The sequence below is a fragment of the Anser brachyrhynchus genome, assembly GCF_964034855.1.
Source record: "Anser brachyrhynchus genome assembly, chromosome: 3".
NCBI lineage: Eukaryota > Metazoa > Chordata > Aves > Anseriformes > Anatidae > Anser > Anser brachyrhynchus.
The window spans coordinates 56,063,440-56,084,231 of NC_137696.1; the positions used below are offsets into that span (position 1 = coordinate 56,063,440).

General features: G+C 37.1%; 2 protein-coding genes and 1 long non-coding RNA gene across 6 annotated transcripts in view; 2 read left to right on the plus strand and 1 right to left on the minus strand.

Annotated features, from left to right (window-relative positions):
* SAMD5 (sterile alpha motif domain containing 5) overlaps positions 1–20,792 on the plus strand; it is a 201,442-nt gene that overhangs the window by 123,304 nt on the left and 57,346 nt on the right. The window contains exon 4 of one of the 2 annotated variants that reach the window (XR_013948106.1): positions 1–20,792. This exon is cut by the window's left edge and continues 76,933 nt beyond it; it is cut by the window's right edge and continues 22,504 nt beyond it. The exons of the other annotated variant lie outside the window; for it this stretch is intronic. The gene's annotated coding sequence lies outside the window, so the exon portion shown is untranslated. 2 annotated transcript variants of the gene reach the window in all.
* The window catches only part of SASH1 (SAM and SH3 domain containing 1), a gene marked incomplete at its 5' end in the record, with an annotated part of 518,822 nt that overhangs the window by 79,362 nt on the left and 418,668 nt on the right, over positions 1–20,792 (plus strand). The gene's annotated exons all lie outside the window — the stretch shown is intronic.
* LOC308191539 overlaps positions 1–20,792 on the minus strand; it is a 63,025-nt gene that overhangs the window by 1,930 nt on the left and 40,303 nt on the right. Inside the window, exon 2 of the long non-coding RNA XR_013948109.1 lies at positions 1–20,792. This exon is cut by the window's left edge and continues 1,930 nt beyond it; it is cut by the window's right edge and continues 32,424 nt beyond it. This is a non-coding gene — a long non-coding RNA (uncharacterized lncRNA).

Below are 20,792 nucleotides of genomic sequence, written 5' to 3' on the forward strand. Positions count from 1 at the left end.
CTCTTAGTGCCACTGAGTCCGACTCTAGAGTAAGTGCTGCATTGAAGGAATTTGTTATTCCTCCACACATACCCAAATAGAACTTGTCCTGTTGCCTCAAGCTGACAATTAGTTAGGATCTAGTCACTTCACAGAGGTTACATTGTGCATCTTCTTTGAGTTTTTGTGATTGATATTCACAGGGTTTCTGCAGACTAAGGCTCAAACATAAATATGCATGTTCAAATAACGGCAGCAAACTTAAGCTGTGGTAGAAATCCCAGAAGCTCTTTCAGCTGTGTAGTTAAAGGCAACCACATGTTCATATAAGACAAAGTGTAAACAAATATAAACGTGTTACCAATGCAAGAAACTGTTGCATTTGACAAAAATAAAACACAGTCCAAACCTGACAGTGACAAACCCTGGCAGACATCACGGTCCTTTTATACAAGCAAGAGCTGTCTGGTTTTTCGTGGCTCTTTGGAAGTTCAAAGCCGCAGTTTAGTGGAAAAATCAAGTCATCTCTGTGAGGTGGAAGGGGTAATGGCTCAACTTTTCCTATCTCAGTGAGTTACGAAAAGAGGCAAAAATTGCTTTATTTGAGGTGATTGTGTATTTCTCCAGAGACAGAATGACTGAGCAATCATGATAACCTTATTGACTTATTTTACTTGCCCTGTTGAGTGGACATGTCATTCAAATGAATGCTAGTCAGCATTGTACAGTCCTTCGCAGCATGTTACTGATTCTTTATTTTATTTTTTTTCATCATGAAGTGCAACCGCAGGCACTGATGAGTTTGTAAAGAAAAGCAGGGTGAGTATCAGGAAAAATAATTTGTACTGAATAGAAGTCTGGGGTGGGAGGAAACTATGTAATAAATAAGTAATTATTTTTCTTATATTTAAGATAAGTGGGACAGTCTAAGTTTTCATCTCCAGATGAAAAATTTTCTTTGCTGTTGCAGCATATTGTTCTCTAACCTAGCTTGTAGATATGTGTATCTACAACTTGTGCCCAATAGCATTCAATTTTGAGCTTAAGTATCTAAAATGTTATTGAAGCAGCTAAAATAGGTTTGTCCTGATTGTCTGAGGCTCTGGCAGCCCTTCTTAGAGCCATTAAACAGCATCTCTGAACAGTTTCTTTTGCAGGGTTGTCTAACTGAAGATATTCAATTCTGAGATAAAACTGGGCATGTTTTTGTGCACACAGCCATTGATTCAGAGTCAAAGAACGCTGTATACACCACATGAATGCATATACTGAAAGCTATCCATAACTGGATATAGAAGGCTCTTTTTCCTTCATGTTCGTAGTGGAAAAGCAAAGTGGAGGGTCCATGGCAGCCTCTGAATATGGTAAGAGCAGAAGGGGGGCTCCAGAGGAGTAACTCAGACTGAGCAAGATCTGGTTATCATTTGCTCCCTAGTCTAGAAGCTGAAGAAAAAGAGGCGATGGACTGATATGGCATTTGTGGAGGGTTGCAGAGCCAGCTCCTGCTTTGAGAATGGGTTGTGTACCTTGAAGACTTTCATAATTCCTTGTCCAAGGCAAGCTGCTGCTGCTCTTATGCATGGGGAGGAGTAAATTTCCCCTGTGATGAGTACAGCTGTCTCTTTAACACTAAAATGCATTGCTTATTACAAATGGCAGTAATGGAAAACCTCCTGAGATTATTGTCATGGTTATGTGCTATCACATGCTTTGACATCCCCATTCCAGGGATTAGAGGTACAAAGAGAATGCTCAATAAGCTGATTAAATCAAATAAACAGATTTTTAATTCTCAAAAAAAATAAAATTGAAAGTTAGTGCTTTTACCAATAGAGGGGGAAAAAAAGCTTACCAAAAATCTGCTTCTCTAATTCAGAAAATTTAAGGGAGTGTTTGTATCAGAAATATTGAGCAAATGTAAGAGTATCCTGCTGAATGTTACGAACCTTTTGCATTATAAGCAGCAAAAATGCCAAGACACATTTTGTATTAATCAGTCAAAATGCAGAAAGTAAAATCTAAAACCTCATACAGCAGCAGAGGATATTCCTCAGGGGCTGTTTCTGTGGAATTGCCTGACTTTTGCCACTGCACAATCCAGATATCCAGCTATTGATTTAAGTCTAATTATATGCCTTTTAGTAATGGTTTGCATGTGTATTAGAACTGGTTTCGGTAAAGGAGTAAGGCAGTTTAGAAACAAGTAAAGTATAGGGACAATCATGAATACAGGAAGATAAATTCAGAAATGTCTTTGAATCGTCATGAAACAATTTTGTGATAATGTGATGGGAGAATCACATAATCAGAAAGCCATTTTATTGCAGGCATAAGCACGTGTCTTGTTTAGCATTTTTTCCATTATAAGCTAACATTTATTTTACTTGTTGTTTGGGATCCTATAAAAGCAGAATTAATATATTCATTTAGTTTCCTTGTAAAATTTTAAAACATCCTGAAGAAGGGCAACTTACTTTTCAGACTGGAATAGACAAAGAGACAGAAGGGAGGAAACAAGAAAAAAAAATGGGGACAATTAGATGAATGCTATCTCTGACTTGTTAGTCTGGTTCCTTCTTTCCTTCATCCATCTCCTTTTCATCCTCCTCTTGGCCATCTGCTCTGGCAGCAGCTTCCACAGGTGGTGGGAAGATGAGCACATGTAGCAAATACTTTCAATTTACCGGAGCTGGGGCTTGTTCTCTCATTATAAAAATGCCAACTGCTTTTGACCACCTTCTGAATCCAATACTTCACAAAAAGTTCCATGAGAATTTAGCAAAAAAGCAGTCTCAAGTGTCGGCATAATGTAGGCACCTGGTGGTCAGAGACTTTTCTGTAGTCCTCTGAGCAGCTGCGAATTTTAAATTGCTGCATTCAAAAGGATCTTCATTAAATGAGAATGACAAAGCAATCTACAGACAGGAAGGAGGAACAAGAAGAAGAAGAAAGAAAAAAAAAAAACTTTTAGGGCTCTGGGATATCGTTACAAGGTTTCTTTAGAGTGAATAGTACGCATAAAAGTTAATGCACCTGGAATATATGTGCAGTAAGAATGAAGACACTGCATGCTTCACAGAACCCTTAGCTTGTTAATTTTCACACATTTAGCAAGAAAAATTAGAAAATTATTTGGGTAATAGTTGCAAATCAATGTCTGGGGGTAACCTACAAGGTTAAGTAGAGACCTGTCATGTCCTATCCTGTTCCTATAATAATAGAAGGAACATTTTTTTTTCTTTTTGACTAAATTGGTAGTAATTTTCCTTAGTGAGTTGATCCTCTTTCTTCATTTTTCTCTTCATCCAAAGCACAATTCAATGCACAGAATATTTGCTGTAAAACTAGTTCACCTCAGCAGTAGTCTGAAGTAGGAAGAGACAATGTTTTATGGAGCAAGTGGTATCATAGCGGTGCATTTTGAGAAGGCCCTGAGATGCCAGCCTGTAGCAGCAAGCACCCACAGACCTTGATAGTTCTGGTCCTGACTCAGTGTGGAAAGTAGTACAGTTTGAAAGTGGAAGCTGATTTACACAGCGAAGGAAGTTTTCAAAAATCCCAGCTTAAAACAGAATTTATTCATTAGGATGACTATTTTAAGCGTTTCCCTTTCATTACTATGAAGTATGTAAAAATCTTTTTGTGCACGCAGCTTCCTTATCTTTTCTGAACTTCCGCAAGGCAGCGGCTGAGCAGTTGCTTTGTTTAAGAAAGTCTTTGAGTTGTATAAACATCTGACCTTGTTCCTAGACAATTTGATTGTACTTTTTTCCTAGTAATTATTCCCACTGAAATTAGACGGTCCCAAAATATTAGGAAATGAGTAATGGAATGATACGGGAGACTTTAAGTGACCAGTGAGTCATGCAGATTCCATGTACAACTTGGGTGATATCCTTATCAAATTCTTCTTTTCTGAATCATCTGATTAACTAATTGTGTGTATTCCCTACTGAAGAACACTGCAATATATTGTTCAGAAAACCCAGTGTGGAAAGAAGTGATATGCAGACTCTTAAATAAATACTAGCAGAACTTTTCTTTCCTGCCTTAACACTTGTAAATTATCTTTTTTTTTTTTCATTGTCAGTTTCACTCTAAATCTTCTTTCTATTTGGAGGGGAAAAAAAAAAAAAGGATAAATTATGTCTAAATTACTGCATGGAATTAAGATGTAATTGCAAAATAGGTATTTTTTTTTTCTGGTTCTCCCTTTCCCAGTGCCTCCTGAATGATTAACTTCTGTTTATTTCTAATTAGAAAAGCCACATCAGACTAAGCCACAAAGCATGTTAAAGAGTATGCAAATAGTGCAAAGTACTTGAAAACCTAGGGCACTTTGCCTTTAAATACCCTGCATGGTTTATTAAACTATAATTGCACCCTCTGAAATGTCCTATTGCAATTACATCCAGGGTTATTAATTAAAATAAAAGAAACTATAAGTGATAAAAGATAATTTTGCCTGTAAAAAGCTTTATTCAGATTTTAGAGAAGGGCATTCAGGCAAAAAGTCATTTGTGAGAAAAGCTCTCACTGAAAGAAGATTAGATGTTTTGATCACCTTCTGGGGAAGTGAACCTGCATCCATTCTCAGCAGGTTGGGAGCTGTAGTTAAAATACAGTGAACCACGGAGGAAGAACTGTAGGTGATAATGACAGATACTTATGCAAATTCATTGACACCAGCCGATATAGGGAAGTTCTTGTGTTCTCTAGTCATATATTTTGGGGAAAAAAAAAAAAAGAATATTTTTTAAAAGTATGTTTACTTCTTGGCTTTATAATATGGAAGTTGTTAATGTTCTTTAAAAATAGATGCAGATGATGAAACTTCTGAGAGCATCACCAACGTTACAACCTCCACTTCTACTAGAGGTGGTGATGTGCAAATCCTCACTATTTAGGAATGGAACTTTAAAAGAATAAGTATTTATGCAATTCTAATGCAAGTTTGCTTTCCATTTTCTATATAATAATATGGCTTTTTTCTTTTTAATTGAGTTGAATTTTATAATATATGGGGCAGACCTAATACGGCTGTCTGCTGAAGTAAGAAAGATACCTTCTACAAACCACAATTTAGTCTCATACTGTTTCACTTTAGGAGTCTGTTTCTGTTTGAAAACATCCTGAAAATGAAGGATTTCAGTTTGACTGGAGCTTTTTTGTAATAAAGGATCGGTTCCCTAGGTCCTTTTGTGAGAGAATGCATTTATAGTTCTCAGAAATCATTATGCTGTTGAACCGTATTGCTGAGATTCAGCATCTTGAATCATTTGTTGGTTCTTCTTTTCTTTTAAGGTCTTCCTCCAGTGCAAACTGCATGCTCACACAAAGTTGCTTTGCGTCTGATGTCAGAAAATAAATCTGGCAAGGTGCAGCGTGTGTTTCTGCCTGCTTGGGTATTCTCAGTCAGACCATAAAGAGACTGTGTTTTTACATTTTTATATATAAATGTGGGAATGTTTTTTTTCTACTTCAAAAGAATTGTACCATTAGCTGTCTCTGGGAGAGAGGGAGGAACGTCCATCAAATTAGTTAGTGGGTTTCTCTTCAAAAACAATTTCTCCGTGCTCCTACTTGCTAGAGGTAGATCAGGCTGTGTGCAGTGTTTCTGAAAAGATGCTACCACTGTAGCCATTTTATCCTCTAAGCATTGCTCTGTCAGTGCAAGTCGTAAGGTTGCTAACTTGGGAAGAGTGTTCAAGTTATGTGTTCTCAGCATATGACTTTCATTTAATTCCAGAGAGACAGAGGAAGCTGGGTCAGGAGGTACTGGTGAAGGATGGACCAAGAACAACTTTTATAAATCAGTTTTAGTGTTAGCCTTGCAGGTGTAAGTAATTCTTATGGTCAAAGGGGCTGCTGGAATGAATGGAAGAATGTACAAATAATAAATAAACTGCCCCTTTGACTGCACAGAAAGACAGCTTTTTATGATAAAAAGGCTCTAGCTCCTATCTTTTTCCTTCAGCTGTTGAGAGGAGAATGAGCTCAGGGGATTGGCTATTTTGTGGAATACTAATCAGAATATGCTTTTTGTTATACTGTGTCTTTTAATTGAGAGAGTAGGAGGTGAAGGAAAGAAAATAGATATTCTTAAAGGTATTATTTTTGATACATTTCAATGAAAAGCAAAAGCAAATCCTCTCTTCCTGTTAGAAAGCAAAACCAACCAAATAAAAAAACTAGAAGGAGCAAACTCTCTAAATTCACCTATTTGTGATCTCTTTCAGAATGTGTGAGGCTTAAATAGATTTGGGATAGTAAAAAAGTTTCACTGAATATGGTGTCCCAGATTGAAAAAGAGAAGAATGACTTTTTTTTTTCTTCTACAAAACCAATACATAGGGGAAAAAATCTGTCTGAACTGCGAGAAAGTATAATACATGCTAGAATGAAGCAGGAGCTGACCAATTCATTGGAACAGTGATCCTTGGGAAGCTCACAGATGTAAAATATTAAAAAATAGTATCAGTATATCAACTTATCTTCTCTTTCCCTCTTACAGAGGTTATATTTCACCTTCCATTTTTTTGATTACTTGTATCAGAGATATGTCAGATTTAGGAGCTCTTGAGAAGAGGAGCTCAGAAGTTTAAATAGAATATTTATTTATTTATTTTAAGAAAAAGTTCTGATAGTCTGTTTGAAACCTAAATGATAAAAAGAAAATATTATGCCTTTCAGCAATAGGCTGTAAGGAATTAATAGCGTGATGTTTGATCTTATTTTTTTAAGGGAGTCAGCACTTTTAATCAAACAAAGTATTTTTAGACCCAAATACTTTCTTGCTACTAGCTATTACAGCTGTTTCATTAAACCATGTTTAAAAGAATATGATTAGAAAAGTCAAGTTAAAATCAAGTTCGATTCTGTTATTATTTTAACAGTACAATTTGGACTCATTAGCAGCTCATTGGTAAGGTCAGGACTTGGAAAGCTCAAAAAAAAAAAATCTTTATTGCTGTGAACTTACATTGTCATTATTGTGAGGTTCTGAACCAAGCATAAGTTTAAATAACTATTTAATTGAAGAGTATGAAGAGAGAACTGAAGAGTGTCTGCCATAAAGGTATAATAAAAGTGAAGTTGTATTACTGTAAAAGCTTCATATTTTGGCACATGTAGACTGCTTTTAAATCCTTATAGAAGTTTCAAAACAAAATTTTCAGCTCTGTACATAAAGGAGTGGTGAAGAATTGGATTTTCTACAATATGAGGCTCTGCTAAGATTAAGCACAAGGAGCTGTGGACTGAATGTGTGAAAATGGGAATTACTGCATCCAAGCAGAATTTCTGGAGTTTAATGTGCTCAGTTCTGGAGAAGTTAGTTTATACTTATAGTTTATACCCCAGAATTCTGAGAAAATATGCAATTAAGATTGTCAGTTTGGAATTAGTAATTTTGAAGGAATTTACAGTGATAGAGTAGTACTGAGGAATGGCAAATTAACTTTAGAGAGGAATGGCAAAAAACTTTTAAAAAAGAACACCTGGGGAAGATTGAAGTTACTACGTGAAATATTAGAAAGCTAGATATCTAGCTAACTAGAGATGACACCAGATTGTAGTGGAAAAAAAAATACTGGCTTGAGGGGGAGAAGGAAGTGGAATTTCCCAGAGATAAGGAAGTTAATGGAGTGTGTCATATTTTCATTAATAATTTTGTAGCAAGTTGAACTGCTGTTGCAGTTGACACAAGTTTAAGAGGGATTTACCACAGAGAAGGGGATTGAGTTAGTGAAATGAGAAGAACTGGACGAATTTGAAGATTGTAACAGAAATGTGATGAAATTCAGTTCTAACAAATGTAGGATCATTCCTACAGTTGTAGGACTACTAAATAAGGTGGAGATAGCTAATGAGATTGTGCAGTGATTGCTGATTTTTACTGCTTAATTTTTAACATGGGCCTTAATTTCTGGCACACTCCCTGATGTGGTTTTGGGCCATGCCAACCAGCCTTCTTCAAGACAATAGTCAGATATGGCTCAGGGAGTAGCATGCTCCAAACGCCTCTCCCAATAGCCACTTTGGAAAAAGTGAAATCAGTTTTGGCACCACTTTGCAGTCTTCTAACGCCCACAGGCTTTGCACTTCCAAACATTCCCATGAGCTTTCAGACCACAGCCTTGTGCTGCATGTTACACACGCCCTCCTGTTTGTAGCATAAAAAATAGCCAATGTAGTAGGCTACAGTTTGGGCTTCTGAATTCTTTCAGATACTTTGAACTGAAAAAAAAAAACCATGCAACAACAGTAATAAGACTAATAGTACCAGTGATAGTAATCATCATCATATCCTTGAGCCAAAGAGGTACCAAATATGCCCAATTTTAGACCCTGCTGTTGTGTGATGTGGAGGTGGCGGTAGAGACAGAGTCTCTACTTGTTTTCTTTAGCCTTACATGCTGCCAGTCCCAGCTCTGAGGTGTCCTCTTCGTTCAGAAATTAGCAAGTAAAAAAGAAAAGAGCTGGTATGACCCCAAGGTACATCCATGAATCAGGTATTAGCCAGAATGAAGCAATGCATTTTGGTGGAGGTAGCAGAGCAGTCATGAGGGTAGTGGAGAGACCTCCTTAGCTCCTTAAATGTAGTACAATTACAATTAAGGCTGAGAAATGTGATTACTCCTTCAGGGGCAGGCACCAGAGAAGAGAGTGAAATAGCTGTTTCAGCTAAAGGAGGGCAGTGGTAGCATGAGACTGGAATGAATATAACTGTCCCTTTGGCCAGGGAGAAGGTTTCTAACTGTGAGATAGACCGGCTTCTGGAGCACTATGCCAAGAGCAGCAGAGAGGGCAAAAACTGGTTGGTTTTACAACGGTTCAGTAATCACTTATGAAAGGAACAATGAAGTGATCAGCATAAAGTTTACATGACGGAATTGCCTGCAGTCGCTGGGCTGTCCTTTCCAGGTTTACCTTCTTATTTTGTCCAGTGAAATGGGCAAAACTATGTGGCTATTTAAAGCAAGATAAGCTTGAGCATCAAACACATTCAGAACAAGATCAATGGTATCCTGTAGTTTTCTCTGGTTAAGCTGTATTGGGAAGAAGCTGCAAATGCTTTGTGCTAAAGAAAAAATCTGTGTACATTAGGTTACATATTATAGCAAAAACAGTGCAAGAAACCTATTTTCTATCTTATTAATTAATCTTTGAACTTTGAAAACATCAGGTTTGAGTGACACGAAGAATCTTCTAGAAAATGCCAGTGTTTTCCCACTTTTATTACCAACCTTTTTCAAAGATGAAATGGAGTTTTGAAATAAATCTAGGCTTATTTGTTTTCATACCATGGGAAACGAGTAATATCCCCATGGACTCATGTTTCTTTCATTTTAATTTTGATGTAGCTTGAACTTACATTCCTTAAAAAAAAAAAATACATTTTTTGTACTTATTTGTGTTCACAGTGAAATTAATTGCATAAATCCTGTATGTTCTTAATTACAGCTTCAGAATGCGAATGCTTTTATAGGCTGTACAAGATCTATGATACATCTTGACCACAATTTTTCAGTTTATATTTTTAAAGTTTATTAATATTTAATGTATTTTTAATTAGAGTTTTCTTTAAAGATAGCCTGTTTGGCACACAAGAATTTTTAATGCTGTATTTTTTCCCATCACCTTTTCATTTTATTATACAGTAGTTCTGGGGTTTGCGATTTCTGAAGTTCATCCAGATGTTAAGAGAACAGTATTAGGTTAGCCAAAGTTTACCAAATAAAAGTATTTCCCCGTGTTTAGTAGTGAGATAATGCTCAACACCTCGAGCAGTTAGTTCTGCAGTCTTGTTTTGGGTTCTGGTGCCTTTTGGAGTTCTTGAAGATATTATCTGGGTAGGTGAGAATTTAGGAATGTTTGCTTTTAGAGAACTTGCCACCAGTTACAGTTTTTCCTTTAGCCGTACAATGATCTGATGATTGCTGGGCAAATTCTAAAGGGAGAAGGTCAATTATAGTGTAAAAGTATATTATTATTCCTCAGGAGATGTTGCTATTATCTTAAGATAAGTTAGTAGAGAGAAAGACTTGATAGTTTTCAGAGTACCACCTGGGGTTTGTGGCTGTAGATCTAATGTCACCAGTTGTAGAAAAGCTGATTCCCCACAGGCTATGGCTGGACATCTACCAGCCTGATTTGTTCTTTATAGGATGTGTTGCTATAGTCTCAGTTGCTCATATACCCCTGGTTTTTAATGAGACAGCCTCGTCTTGTTGACATTTGTGTTTTTACTATATTAAAAATACCCACTGCAAGCAATATTATTTGGGAGGAGGCTAATTTAAATGTATCATGTCCTTATATTTATGTATCGGCAGTCTCAAATATTATGTGTCTAATAACTTTTTCTCTGAATAAAGAGAGCCAGTATATGCAAATGCATACGTGTTCTAATAACTTTTCCTCTGAATATAGAAACCCGATATATGCAAATGTATAGGGAGGCATCCGTTGTTCTGCTGCCTTCGTGCCTGAGGGCACTCTATGAAGTGTTGGTGATTACAGGTGCTTTTGTTTCAAACAGCATTTCCCCCAAAATAGTAACAATCACCAGTAAGAGGAAAACAAAACCTTGCCAATATCAGCAGCGTAAATGAACTCAAGGGTGCTCAAGGGCCCTTCTAGCAAAGATAGTTGGAAGGGAGATGCTCTCCTCTTGGCATATTAAATAAGTTTTATTATGCTTTATTTATTTATTTATTTATTTATTTGCGGAGAGTGGAGAATTATACCACTCAGAAACACCATGGGAGTGGTGCTGCACCATAATGGGACTAACTTTTTATGCATCCACTTGAAGCACCTGATCACAGCGGTGAGAGGTTCAGAGGATGGAAGCTTCTGCCCTCTGCTTGCATGTGGATCCCACTGTGCGAAGGCACCAGGGAAAAGCTAGTAGAGAGCAAAGAAACAAACTAAAAGGATCTCCTAGGAGAAGTGTTACAGTGTTGTTACAAATCCAGGGGTTTAGCTGTTCTCCTGCTGTCCTTGCTTACTAAGGACCCTCTGGCTGAGGCTGGCTGTCAGAAGGCACTTTGTTCTGCACAGTGCCTCACGTTGACTGTTGCCACACTGCTGCAGCTCTGCTGAGGAGCCCTTCTGCCCCTCTCACTTTCGAGTGTTGTGCTTTGGTGCTGTGAGAGCACATCCTTAATGAAAGGTGAATGTTTAAAACTTAATTCATAAAATTAAGAGGTTAATACTTTGCCATGGTAAATATATTATTTACATGTGTATTAGAATTTGAGATAGCAAAATATAGGAAAATCAAGCTCATTTCTTCCTATGCTTTTGGTTAACTCCAAGGTATTTTTCTTTCTGTTACATCTTGTTACCAGCTGTTAGGATGCTTGCATGAGATCTCAGCTGGGATCCAGTCCTCGTGTCCTCCTTCTCCCAGGCCTTTTTTGCTGAGTAGAGCCCTGCTTTGAAGATGCAAGTTTTTCAGTGTGCCCAAACTTGCCTAGGATGCCACCGTGCTCTTACTTCCTTTTCTCTTCTGCAGAAGAGGAGGAGAGGAGCGGATCATTCATAACACAATGTCTAACTTGTAGGAATGCTAACCCGAATGCGGTAATGAGTTGTCGTCTCAGATGCAGGCAGAGAGAAGACTGTGGTACCAGCTCTCGGTGTTTTGGCAGTGCCTAGAGCAGTGCTTGTCCATTCTCAGGTAAACCCTTCCATCTGATTCACAGGCAGAGCTCAGCTCATAGCTCTGGTTTATTCTCTGAGGGAGAGATTTTCTGTACAGATGTAGACAGATAATGATTCTTTATGCAAGCATGCATTTAAATGAGAATAATATATCTGACTCACTAGCTTTTGAAAGAAACTGGACTTATTGATAGTCATTCTAAAGAGACAGTATGTGGAAGAAATATTTTGGAAGAATTTTTTTTCTATTAGCTGATTGTTCTTGGAGCAGCAATATTTCGTTGGATATTGCTGCAAGTATGAAATAATAAAAAATAAATAAATGGAAACATTCCTATTGACATGAATCAAAATATTACAGGGCTTACTTAAAACAGTCTAGTAGATTTTTTGGATTTTTCTTTTTTAGGTAAGATGTATTATCCTTGGTAAGAAAAGGGTTGATGTGAAAATAAAGCTAAAAATGATTAATATGATTTCACCAATTGAAATGATGCAGACTTGCATGATGAGAAATGAATCTAATGTAAAATCCAAATAGCAGAGAGCAAAAGAAATAGATGTGCCCAGGAACGTTTTAGTATGCCAGGCTACTGTGAACTACAATGTATGATAGCTCCAAAATCAATAAGAAAATCCATTTTGGAGAAACAAAGGATGAAAAAATTGTGGAAAATAAGTTGGTTCCCCAATAGGCTCTTTAAAAAGCCATTTTCAATTTCTGGTGATGCATCAACAAAAGTAATATTTTCTATAGTGGTGCTTTTCTAAGGCAGAGCACATGAAGATTTTTCTGTGATGAAACAGATGAATCATCAGATGCAATTAACTTGCATCTAACTCCTTAATTTTGCATAGCAGTAAATCCTATTAGCAGATCTGATCTTTCCTTTATGATAGAGTGTATCAGGTCCTTTGTCTCATATCTGTGTCTGTATGGAGACCAATTAATTTCAGACTAGTTTTTACAGAGGTTTTCACTGAACCATTTTTTTTCTAATGCATATGATTTGCTAGAGAAAAATTATGTCACATGCTTTTCAGTAGAAACCTAGCTCAATGAACTATAGTAAGTAATCCATGTCCCAATTGTCAACGACTAATCCAAAAAAAGTCCAATTTATGGATACAACAGTGTAAAAGGCAGTGAGCTGAAGGATAAACATGTTACAGGGCTTGGGGTATAAGGTATATGCAATAACTTATAATAAATAAATATAAATAGTAATAAATTAATTTGGAGAAATGTGTATTTTGCTCATAACCAAGTAGCTATCAGGTCTTTCATTTTTTTTCAAGTTTCTAAAACTTTTTCTAACATACTGTTTCATTAAATATTAGGTAATGCAAAAGTTCCACAAGCAGTTTGATACTGTATACAATTTAAATTAAACCAAGAAAAATTTTTAAAGAAATTATTGTTAAATGAAGACAAATAACTCAAAAGCATGAAATTATGAAATTCCTTGTATTTACAAACACAGTATTTAAGAAGGCTTTTAAGTACTAGGCTAGTGAAACAGTTATGGAGCACACACAGCCTATTTGCTTTGTAATTGAGATTTCGTGGGCATCTGAGCAGTCATATGACCCTAAAGAAGAAAATTAGTGATTGCAATCATATCTAGCTAATCAAGCCTTCTGCAACAAGCCATATTTGAAAATTCTCCACGTACACAGGATGTTTCAATCGACTTCTAAATTTTTCTCACACATTTTCACAACAGTCCAGTGTTGCATATTTGCTAATATTCCCTAATCTCATTAAAGAGAGCATGGAGGATGGATAGGTGGCAGGGGAGGAGAATAATGTCAGAGGCTTCTGCGAGCAGGAGTTGGTTGCTGAGGCTGCTTTGTAAGAACTCCTGTTCTGTTTGTTGCTCTGATGTGAGAATTGGGAAAGCTCTGAGGTGCAAAACCAACATTGCTTTTGAGTGAGGAACAATGCCTGATCCCCTGGAGAAATTCACAGGCTCTGTTTTTAGCTCAATTGATTTTTCATTTAATGAAAAACATGACAACATGCTGGTTGCCCCCAAATAATACTGTCATAAATAAGTGTTCATTTTTTCTTTTAGGCAATGTTCTCTGCTAGACTTCTTTTTTGAGATATCTTAGCTCCAACCTGCAAAATCACAGTTTCTTCCTTATGTCAGTCATGTTCATGTAGCAAAGGAATATTTTCTGCAGATCCTGGCATAAAGAAGTGGTCATATAAAATGAATTAAGGCAAGGGGAGAAAAAAAAATCCAAAAACCTTGAATTATTCACACTATGACAGAGATCTTTCTTCTGATTGGTTCCAAAGAGTAATTTAATAAGGTATTTTTCATACACGTTTAATGTATGCTAGCTCTCATCTCCCATTTAAATTGTCTCACTGAAGGAAGAGGGATTTGATCTGTCTTTGCTGGCTAAACTACAGCTGAAGACAGCAGCACAGGGCAAGACTTTCATTTGCAGTAAAACACTGACATCAAGGCAAATTTTCTACGCCTAGTTTTAAAAGTTAATGGGGACCTGAGCTTGGGGTTTCCAGTCTTGAACTCCTGCATCCTAACAGCAGTTCTGTTTATTGATTCTTGCTGTCTAGTCTTGTGCAGAGACACTGGCAAGTGTAATGTCAGACTAGATGATCACAGCGTCCGTCTCTGGCCTTATAAATCTATGGAGAAAGCCCTTCAGTCTCTGCATTCGCAGACTCTTCATTTGTGAATTAAAATAATACCTGCATACGTAGGTCACAGGGTATCTTAGAATCATTTAGTATTTGTGAATGCGATGAAAATGGAAGGGCATGTGGTGTTTTTTATAGAAATATTCAAATACTGTTAGAGACTTTCTTTAAACATTCACAAAGTATCATCTGGCTGTCAGAGTTAATCTAATAAGATTAACAATTATATTATTGTCAGATGCAATGCAATGCAGACATTTCAATACCCATTTGCAAGGGATTGCTTCTGATTAATTTGTATGGTAATCCACAGTCATTTATTCCAGTTTGTGCCTGTTTGTATGGGGTGGTTATGGTCTATGTTAAGGTGTTTGTGAGCTGGAGAGGCAGCTGGATTCATGCTCATTAAGCCTCAAAGCCTCTCGCTTTCTCCCCTGCTAGCAGCGCTCAACGTGCTGTGGTTTTGTGATTTGGAAGTACAGCACTGAGGGAACCTAGCTGAAACCACCAGTCTAATTTCACTTTGGTCTTTTTTCACTTGGCTGATCAGAATGATTTTCAGTCACTCCAGCCAGGGCTGGAGTCCCAGAGGTGGGAAGTCAGCGAGTAATCCATTTAGCCACCAGGTCCTCCAGGTGGGCTTTGGAAAACTATCACAGTCGTATTCCATTCTCTCTTATCATAGCGTGGCCATTGCTAACCTTGTGTCCATGCTTCCTTTTTAAACCAGGCTGTGCGGGAGGTGTGGAATTTGCTGGAAAAATGGCATACATGCAGAATCCCAACACAGAGAGTCACAATGCAAGGGCCATTTTTGGCACCATTTGAAAGATGAGCTTCAGTGACTTTTAATGAAAAATTGACTTTTTCATCCAGAATGTATTTTTCCCAAAACCTGTGCACAGAAGAAACCTTCTGTGAGGAGAAAAAAATGTTGTTTGGTGGGTTATGCACCACCGTCTCACCCAGCTGCAGCGTAAGTTGTAGAGGCCCTTCACTTTGGTCTTGTAAGAAACATGGAATAGCAAAGGGATACCTATGAACCGACCCATTTGTTAAGCATGGTAAAATACATTTATTTATTTATTTGACCAATAGCACTTCATTTTGTTACACCTGAAGTACAAGTTATTCACAGCAAGTGTTTTCCTGACTTTATGATTTGATTATGCCCTTGCATTTCTTTCTTTCAGATCAGAGACTAAAGACATGAGCAGTCACTTATGTAAACAGGTGGTTTCAGTTGTCAGGTGACCTGTACTTCAACATCTGGGATGCAAATATCACAAAATTGTTTGTTTTAGTACAAATTGTTGGAATCAGGATGACTTTTTTAATATGCATTTCTTGAATCCATGTTGTAAAGAACTCATTTTTGAAAGAAACTTTAATACCCTTTATAAAATGAAGTTGGCAAACCATGTGTTGGCAAACTGTGTGTATTTATATTGTTTATATATTCTCACATGATTTTTTTTAATGTACAGAGAAAGTAACTTCCCTTGAAAATATGAAATCTGTTGGTCAAAACCAGCTGAAAGACAATAATGTCATTGCTATTTTAAAAGCAACCATTTTATATCCAATCTTAGGTTTTATGGGCCTTACTTCTAATTTTTAAGGGCTACAGATCCTCAAAACTGAGAAAACACCTGATGAGTTAAATACACTAAGGCAGTATTTATGAACAACCTTCCATTTACTGTCACTGCCTCTGGTTTAGGGGTAATATTTTGTTCTTCTGCCCTTTATATTCTTCTCACTCCCAGCAAGAAAACTTTTGAAAACTTATGTTTTCAGGCTGGATTGTACCCTTTAATGGTTAATATTGTTAACCATGCAGGTACCTTCTCAGCCATTATTGTTCCAGTTTTTGTCAAGTACAGCCATTTTTTAGGATTGGATGGCTCTGTAGAATTGTATAAAAGCTTTTGGTAGTTGCACAGTTTATACTTTTGCCATTTCTTTGAAAATTCACACTCCAATAATTAAATAAATAAATAAATGTTAAACAAAACAAAACAAAACAAAAAACCCTTCATCTTAATTCTTTTGTGTTACTGACTTTTCATAGCTGCCATGAAACACTTATAATTTCGTCGTAAATCTCCAGTAAAGAGTGTAGCATTAAGCAGTAGCCAGGTCTTATTTTTCTTGAATACGTCATACTTGGATGTGCTTTTGTAAGTGGAAATTAAATGGCATGTATGACTTCTGTGCTTTCAGGATATCCCAATTGTTTTTATTTTGGGAACAGAAAAATGGGGAAAATTATCAAATAGGGGGATATATTTTGCTTGCATCTTTCAATGTGCAGAACACAATAAGGAAGCTGACAAAGCGTTCCTGAATTGAAGATCCTTTGTTTATTACAAATCTTTAACAGTCTCTTGGTTGTTAGACTCAAGATGGAATCAATTATTTTAAATCTGACAAACTCTAATCAATATTCAATTATTGGTTTGTTAATTAGTAGATGATGCCTTTTCTCTGTTATTAGCACAGGCAATGTGCTGCTGAACTTCTTTGTTTTGACTGCCCACTCTCCAGCTTAAAGTGAGTACCTTTAAGGAAGCACAAGCAGTGTAACAGTTGCCTCCTTGGAGCTTTAGGATGGCACTTGGCTAATCCATGGAAATGTGGAATTTCAGTGAAAAAATACTTCTGTTTTTTTTTTATTACATAAACCATTTTAAAGTGCTTTTTCTTCATTAATGAATGAAAGGCAAAGCTGTAGGAGATGTTGCAAAATTTGCCTGTGTTTGTTTGTAAAGGGTTACCGCACTGCTTTGGAGCCAGTCACGAAATATTCCTGGATTTTAAGGCAAGCTAGCTTGGATTATTATGCACGTGGCAATTGTGATGGTCTTTCTATGAAGGTAACTGAGTATTAAATTCACGTAAGGAGCTCTTACTTAAACTATTATGCATCAGATGTATACTTGCATATGTTTCAATTTAGGGATCAGAGTGGGTGCAAACGAGATGGAATTATTTCTCACAATCGTAAAAGCCTATAAATTTATACACCATCAAATGGTTGAATTGTTGCTTACAGAAATAATCTTTGAAAATGCATCTAAATTTAAGACAGTGATCATCTGTTGTGTGCTTCTGAGAGTTCATTTATGTAGGGCAATAGAACATTAATGCAAGATGAAATGGCCTGAGTCAAGGATTATTAGTAGAGACAAAGTTTAATGCAGTCTCTTTGCAATGTCAGTAAGTGTTGTGGCACTGTGGCAGTAGGCTTCTGGTGAATCTAATGGCTCCTACAGAAGTCAGACTCTTAAGAAAAATTAAGATAATAGTGTATGCTTTCCAAATATAGTAAGGTACATTGCCCTTGATTTTTTGTGTGCAGCTAGGTAGTGCCAAATGATTGGTACTACTCTTGGACTATCAGCTGTGATACTTCAGGAGAACAGCATGCATACTAGTATTTTGCATCCTGCCAATCCTGACCATTTCATTTAAAACACCCAATAATTCTGCGAAAAAGTTTGCTTAGCACTGCTTTCTAACCCCAGGATAATACTGGCAACTTTTCTCTACACTGGTCCATCTGCCTTTATGTATTTTTTTTTCCAGGACTTTACTCCTGGGCTATTAAATGTACACTGCACTACAGCTTTGTATTTTTTGCAGTATTAAGTATGAATTAAAGTACTTGCATTTCAGCCTTACTCATTTTTCTTGTTTTATGAGACTGTTTTTCTCCCTCTGTGTACAAGGGGGAGAAAAAGAGCTTTATTTAAATGAATGTTGCTTGTTGAAAGAGACTATGTGGAAGAGTGAAAATGAGTGCTTTCAGTCTCCAGAAACTATTGATGTGTAACCCACTCGAGCTTCAGTATGTTTTCAGATGCAGCCTTTTGCATGACCACTTTGTCTTGCCACCTCTATGTCTAGCCGAAGTCCTCAACATTTTCCTACCTCCCTATGCTTTTCCTGGTGTGATTTAGTTGGGCAGCACTTAATTAAACTCCATTTCCTCTCTTTATGCTTCTGGTATTATTATGCAGCTCCCTTCAAGAGGTAATTTGTGGGCTGTTTATCAAAGCTGTGAATTTAATAATATCAAAGCCATGCTATTGTGCTGTCGCTGTAATGAGATGTATTGGCATTTCTTAGGAACAGAATTTTCTCTCCATGAGTGTGTTGTTCTCTGCTGAATGTTGGGGGCTTTCAAAATGAAAAACCCATCTACCTTGTTTAGTCACATTATTCCATTACCCTCACCTCCTTCATCGTTTTACATTGCCACATAGAAAGCAGAACTTTGGCACTATGGTACTTTGCAACAGCAAAGCCATCATGTACTTTATCTGACAGCATTACCTGCTGCGCTCAACTAGCATTTCTGTTAGGAGACATGATGGGAATATTAGCAGTACCCTGTCAAATTTTTTGAAGATATGACATTCTCTGCTCTGGTTGCAGAGCAGCACTGATTACATAGTTCTGTTACTGGTCAAAAACACAGACTTGTTTTTCCTATAGAAATTTCATATTATTTCCAAAAAAAGTTGTTTGTGTTGTGGTTTTTTTGTTGTTGTTGTTGCTGTTTTTAAGGAGAGAGATTTCTCAAAGGAAAAAATATTTAACATATAGAAAGTAGATACTTTATGAGATATCATGGAAAACTGTTTGATGATTTTTCAATGTAATTTCACAGTAACATGTAGTATGATTACAATGTTTGTTATTTCCTTACCTCTTGCACTGCTTTTTGTGTAATTTGTTCTCCTTTCCATAATTTTTTTCCCCTGCATTTGGGTTTTCTGGGCTCACGTATCCAAAATATCCAAAATCCAAATACTCATATATGAGCATGGAAAGAAACATTATAAAGACAAACAGCATGCAAAATTAACAGGTCTAACTCTCACTCCCCCCTTTTTTTTCTTTACTTTAAATCTCATTTAAGGAATAGGATGAGAAAAGGAACAGCTCATAGACATTATATAATCAACTATGATTTAGGTCATTTTAAATTTAAAGGTCAGAACATGCAGTATACCCATGCGTTAGTGCTAATGGCTATGATAGCATTGTGGCAGTCATAGAATTTTTGAAATAAAATTATTCTGCCAGAATATTCAGTTCAAAATATTTATAGCTTTTTATTTTAAACTTGTAGACTTTGTTGCTTCACTTTAATGGGTTAAAAAAAAAATAAAAAATATTTTTTTTTTTCCAGGAAGGTATGAATCAATTTTTTTCTTATATTTAAGAACCATTGTTTAGTGTTTCTGGTTCTCTGCCTATATAGGCAATCTGATGCTTAGATTTTTTTCTTCTTTTAATGAGTATCTACAAAGATTCTATATCTGTTGCATGCATGACTCATGTACATGAGATTAGATCTATTTTGAGTACTACTGCAAATATTGTGGCCCTGGTTGCTACTGTTGTTGAAAATTCTTGGCATAGGATTAACCTTGCTTATCTGAAAACTTGCTTTCTGTTTAAAAAGTGCTTCCTTGGAGCTAATACTGCTACGTTCTGGCTGCAGAATCATTGCTAAGATAGTTGTAGCTAGACAATTTGATGGAAAGTACAGTGTCTCAGAAAGATCCTCAGAAATCTGGTCTGTCCTTATACATCCTGTCCTGTAACATCATCTGCTGCCTCAGAGAATGTAGGTGCTGATCTGATCACCTAGTCAAATCCAGAGGACTTTCTGATTATCAGTCTCTGTTCCTTTTCCTCTTCCCTTCATGGTGATGCCACCCTCCACCTTCTCTGCCAGTGAACAGGAACGTATACTGGTCATTGTGGAAGTGAACAACCAACATGAGAAGACAAATCTAAATTCAGAGGTGGTCTTGGTTGCTGGAGATTGCGGAATTGCTGCACACCCCTGTTGTGGTTTAACCTGTCCAGCAGATAAGCACCACAGCTGTTCACTCACTCTCACCCCCATCCCGCCCCATCAGTGGGATGGGGGAGAGAATCGCAAAAGAAGTGAAAGCTTGTGGGTTGAGATAAAGACAGTTTATTAGGACAGAAAAGAAAGGAAAATAATAATAGCAATGATAATAGTACTACTAATAATAATGTGTACAAACAAGTGATGCACAATGCAACTGCTCACCACCCACTGACTGATGCCCAGCCTATCCCCGAGCAGCCAGTCCCCCCAGCCCAGCTAGCCACCCCTATATATTGTTTAGCATGACGCCAGATGGTATGGAATACCCCTTTGGCCAGTTTGGGTCAGCTGTCCTGGGTCTGTCCCCTCCCAGCTCCTGCTGCACCCCCAGCCTGCCCGCTGGCAGGACAGAGCGAGAAGCTGAAAAGTCCTTGGCTTAGTGTAAGCCCTGCTCTGCAACAATTAAAACATCAGTGTATTTATCAACATTATTCTCATCCTAAATCCAAAACGCAGCACCCTACCAGCTACTAGGAGGAAAATTAACTCTACCCTAGCCAAAACCAGGACAACCCCACAGAAAAT